The following is a 5,898-nucleotide window of genomic DNA, read 5'->3' on the forward strand; positions in this document are numbered from 1 at the left end:
CGTAGATTTTATTGTCCTTGATATAGATTGCAATCCTTCATGTCCTATTATTCTTGGTAGACCTTTCCTTAGAACGATTGGAGCAATTATTGATATGAAGGAAGGGAATATTAGATTCCAATTTCCGTTAAGGAAAGGCATGGAACATTTTCCTGGAAAGAAAATAAAATTACCTTATGAATCTATTATGAGATCCACTTATGGATTGCCTACCAAAGATGGCAATACCTAGATCTATCCTTGCTTTTATGCCTAGCTAGGAGCGTTAAACGATAGCGCTTGTTGGGATGCAACCCAACTTTATTTTTAGTTTTTTTTTTGCTTTTTGCTTCTGTTTAGGAATAAATATTTGCTCTAGCCTCTGGTTAGATGTGTTTTTATGTTTTAATTAGTGTTTGTGCCAAGTTAAACCTATAGGATCTTCTTGGATGATAGTTATTTGATCTTGCAGAAAATTCCAAAAACTTTCTGTTCACGAAAATAATTGTTAAAAATCACCAGAACGCGATAAAATATTGATTCCAATAGCTGCTGATCAATAAAAAAAATTCTAGGTCGTCCTATTTTTTCTGAATTTTTGGAGTTCCAGAAGTTTGCGTTAGTTACAGATTACTACAGACTGTTCGGTTTTTGACAGATTCTGTTTTTCGTGTGTTGTTTGCTTATTTTGATGAATCTATGGCTAATAAAATAGTTTATTAAACATAGAGAAGTTGGAATACAGTAGGTTTAACACCAATATAAATAAAGAATGAGTTCATTACAGTACATTGAAGTGGTGTTTTGTTTTCTTTCACTAACGGAGCTCACGAGATTTTCTGTTAAGTTTTGTGTTGTGAAGTTTTCATGTTTTGGGTAAAAGATTTGATGGATTATGGAACAAGGAGTGGCAAGAGCCTAAGCTTGGGGATGCCCAAGGCACCCCAAGATAATCTAAGGACACCAAAAAGCCAAAGCTTGGGGATGCCCCGGAAGGCATCCCCTCTTTCGTCAACTTCCATCGGTAACTTACTTGGAGCTATATTTTTATTCACCACATGATATGTGTTTTGCTTGGAGCGTCTTGTATTATTTGAGTCTTTGTTTGTTATTTTACCACAATCATCTTTGTTGGACACACCTTTTGATGAAAGACACACATGATTCGGAATTGATTAGAATACTCTATGTGCTTCACTTATATCTTTTGAGCTATATAGTTTTTGCTCTAGTGCTTCACTTATATCTTTTAGAGCACGGTGGTGGATTTTTTTTATAGAAACTATTGTTATCTCATGCTTCACTTATATTATTTTGAGAGTCTTAAACAGCATGGTAATTTGCTTAAACCTAATATGCTAGGTATTCAAGACTAGTAAAAACTTTATTATGAGTGTGTTGAATACTAAGAGAAGTTTGATGCTTGATGATTGTTTTGAGATATGGAGGTAGTGATATTAAAGTTGTGCTAGTTGAGTAGTTGTGAATTTGAGAAATACTTGTGTTGAAGTTTGAAAGTCCCGTAGCATGCACGTATGGTAAACGTTATGTAACAAATTTGAAACATGAGGTGTTCTTTGATTGTCCTCCTTATGAGTGGTGGTCGGGGACGAGCGATGGTCTTTTCCTACCAATCTATCCCCCTAGGAGCATGCGCATAGTGGTTGGTTTTTGATGACTTGTAGATTTTTGCAATAAGTATGTGAGTTCTTTATGACTAATGTTGAGTCCATGGATTATACGCACTCTTACCCTTCCATCATTGCTAGCCTCTTCGGTACCGTGCATTGCCCTTTCTCACATTGAGAGTTGGTGCAAACTTCGCCGGTGCATCCAAACCCCGTGATATGATACGCTCTTTCACACATAAACCTCCTTATATCTTCCTCAAAACAGCCACCATACCTACCTATTATGGCATTTCCATAGCCATTCCGAGATATATTGCCATGCAACTTTCCACCGTTCCGTTTATCATGACACGTTCATCATTGTCATATTGCTTTGCATGATCATGTAGTTGACATAGTATTTGTGGCAAAGCCACCAGTCATAATTATTTCATACATGTCACTCTTGATTCATTGCATATCCCGGTACACCGCCGGAGGCATTCATATAGAGTCATACTTTGTTCTAGTATCGAGTTGTAATCATTGAGTTGTAAATAGATAGAAGTGTGATGATCATCATTTTTAGAGCATTGTCCCAAGTGAGGAAAAAAATAAAATAAAAAGAAGAGAAAGGCCATAAAAAAGAGAAGAAGGCCCAAAAAAATGAGAGAAAAAGAGAGAAGGGACAATGTTACTATCCTTTTACCACACTTGTGCTTCAAAGTAGCACCATAATCTTCATGATAGAGATTCTCTTGTTTTGTCACTTTCATATACTAGTGGGAATTTTGCATTATAGAACTTGGCTTGTATATTCCAACAATGGGCTTCCTCAAATGCCCTAGGTCTTCGTGAGCAAGCAAGTTGGATGCACACCCACTTAGTTTCTTTGGAGCTTTCATACATTTATAGCTCTAGTGCATCCGTTGCATGGCAATCCCTACTCCTTGCATTAACATCAATCGATGGGCATCTCCATAGCTCATTGATTTGCCGCGTTGATGTGAGACTGTCTCCTTTTTTGTCTTCTCCACATAACCCCCATCATTATATTCTATTCCACCCATAGTGTTATATCCATGGCTCACGCTCATGTATTGCGTGAAGGTTGAAATTTTTTGAGATTACTAAAGTATGAAACAATTGCTTGGCTTGTCATCGGGGTTGTGCATGATGAGAGCATTCTTGTGTGACGAAAATGGAGCATGACCAAACTATATGATTTTGTAGGGATGAACTTTCTTTGGCCATGATGAGAGCATTCTTGTGTGACGAAAATGGAGCAATCCCTCTTGAAGTATTATTACTTTTATGTCAATATGACTTTTTATCTTGAATCTTTCGGATCTGAATATTCATACCACAATTAAGAAGAATTAAATTGAAATTATGCCAAGTAACATTCCACATAAAAAATTCTGTTTTTATCATTTACCTACTCGAGGACGAGCAGGAATTAAGCTTGGGGATGCTTGATACGTCTCCAACGTATCTATAATTTTTTATTGTTCCATGCTATATTATATTCTGTTTTGGACATTACTCGGCTTTATTATACACTTTTATATTATTTTTGGGACTAACCTATTAACCGGAGGCCCAGCCCAGAATTGTTGTTTTTTGCCTATTTCAGAGTTTCGCAGAAAAAGAATATGAAACGGAGTCCAAACGGAATGAAACCTTCGGGAACGTGATTTTCGGAACGAACGTGATCCAGAGGACTTGGACCCTACACCAAGACATCAACCAGGAAGGCACGAGGTAGGGGGCGCGCCTACCCCCCAGGGCGCGCCCTCCACCCTCGTGGGCCCCACGTTGCTCCACCGACGTACTTCTTCCTCCTATATATACCTACGTACCCCCAAACTACCAGATACGGAGCCAAAAACCTAATTCCACCGCCGCAACCTTCTGTGCCTGTGAGATCCCATCTTGGAGCCTTTTCCGGAGCTCCACCGAAGGGGGCATCGATCACGGAGGGCTTCTACATCAACACCATAGCCTCTCTGATGATGTGTGAGTAGTTTACATCAGACCTTCGGGTCCATAATTATTAGCTAGATGGCTTCTTCTCTCTTTTTGGATCTCAATACAATGTTCTCCCCCTCTCTTGTGGAGATCTATTCGATGTAATCTTCTTTTGCGGTGTGTTTGTTGAGACCGATGAATTGTGGGTTTATGATCAAGTTTATCTATGAACAATATTTGAATATCCTCTGAATTCTTTTATGTATGATTGGTTATCTTTGCAAGTCTCTTCAAATTATCAGTTTGGTTTGGCCTACTAGATTGATCTTTCTTGCAATGGGAGAAGTGCTTAGCTTTGGGTTCAATCTTGCGGTGTCCTTTCCCAGTGACAGTAGGGGCAGCAAGGCACGTATTGTATTGTTGCCATCGAGGATAACAAGATGGGGTTTATATCATATTGCATGAGTTTATCCCTCTACATCATATCATCTTGCTTAAAGCGTTACTCTGTTCTTATGAACTTAATACTCTAGATGCATGCTGGATAGCGGTCGATGTGTGGAGTAATAGTAGTAGCTGCAGGCAGGAGTCGGTCTACTTGTCTCGGACGTGATGCCTATATACATGATCATACCTAGATATTCTCATAACTATGCTCAATTCTGTCGATTGCTCAACAGTAATTTTTTCACCCACCGTAATACTTATGCTCATGAGAGAAGCCTCTAGTGAAACCTATGGCCCCCGGGTCTATTTTCCATCATATTAATCTTCCAACAACAAGCTATTTCCATTGCCTTTTATTTTTCTTTTATTTTACTTTGCATCTTTATCACAAAAATACCAAAATATTATCTTATCATATCTATCAGATCTCACTCTCGTAAGTGACCGTGAAGGGATTGACAACCCCTTTATTGCGTTGGTTGCGAGGATTTATTTGTTTGTGTAGGTGCGAGGGACTTGTGCGTGGCCTCCTACTGGATTGATACCTTGGTTCTCAAAAACTGAGGGAAATACTTACGCTACTTTGCTGCATCACCCTTTCCTCTTCAAGGGAAAACCAACGCAGTGCTCAAGAGGTAGCACTAACCAGCTACACCAACCTCCGGTTATGATTAACTAGTGGCAAATATAGTTTTCTACCTTTAGTAGCGGCACACGCATACAGCGCGCAGCTTGTAGTGCATGCACACGCACTAGCACGGACTCAAGTCGCACACTGGCCTTTATTGCCGCAAGTTCATGCAGTACCTCGCCTGTTGTCCGACGTTCCCGTTGTTGACCTGCCACCTGAGGTCGTCGACCCGTTGCCCTACCACTACGCCAAGTCCGAGCTCTCGCTGCTTGTGGCACAACGCATACGAACTCCATCTGTGTGAGATGACATGGCCATCAATGATGATTATGGTGACACCCACACTAGGTCACTCCACTCACCTTATGCGCATGATTGCCATGCGGCTGCCAAGTACGACCCTGCGGCCTCAACTTCGTCGCTGGTCGCCGGTGTGTGCGTGCTGTGTGCTAACTAGTGTGTGTCTGCCCGCTGCGTGCTAGTGTGTGAGTGCATGCATGCGTATTGTGTGCATGTTATAATAAGGATTCACTTAAAATAGTACGTGAGCGAATAGAGGGATCAATTGGACAGTGCTCACGAGCAGTAGCGAGATGTGTGAGGTAAGATACACCACTGGCGCTTTTAATTTTTTTATTAATTTGTTTGGTTCACCCTCTGACTGGTGGGACCAACGTACTACGTGGAGAGAGGTACGGTGACTAAGGCTGCATTATTTCTGTACTACCAACACTGCTTTAAATCCCAAAAGACCTTACCACCAAAGCCACATGACACGATTATAATTTAAATCCCAATGACTCCCACGCAAAAAAAACACAGCATGCTTGTCACACGAATGCAGGAATGTATAAAAGGTTATTTTCCTCTCGTTAAACATAACGTGAGGGGCTCATCAAACTTGAGGTCTCGGGTTCGATAACCGCACTTGAGCATAATTTTGTTTTTGTTCGACTTCTTTCTTCCACCCAATGACAGGTAGGCCCCGCATGACAGAGAGAGAAAGTGATCTGGGGCGGTGCTAGGAGGATTCTTTGACTGGTCAAAATAGATGGATACAGAGCTATACAATCTCGCAGTAACCGTATAATCACCTCATCACGTATACGCTGCAACCTCGGCGCTTGTTTTCTAGGGTTTGCACTCTTCACACTCTCTCTCCACTATATATACACGCTGGAGCCTCAGCGCTTGTAGTTGCTCTCTTCACACTCTATCACCCTCTCCAGATCTAAACAAGACTTTGTTGGTCTCTCTCTC

Source organism: Triticum aestivum, chromosome 3D (assembly GCF_018294505.1).
Source record: "Triticum aestivum cultivar Chinese Spring chromosome 3D, IWGSC CS RefSeq v2.1, whole genome shotgun sequence".
Taxonomy (NCBI): Eukaryota; Viridiplantae; Streptophyta; class Magnoliopsida; order Poales; family Poaceae; genus Triticum; species Triticum aestivum.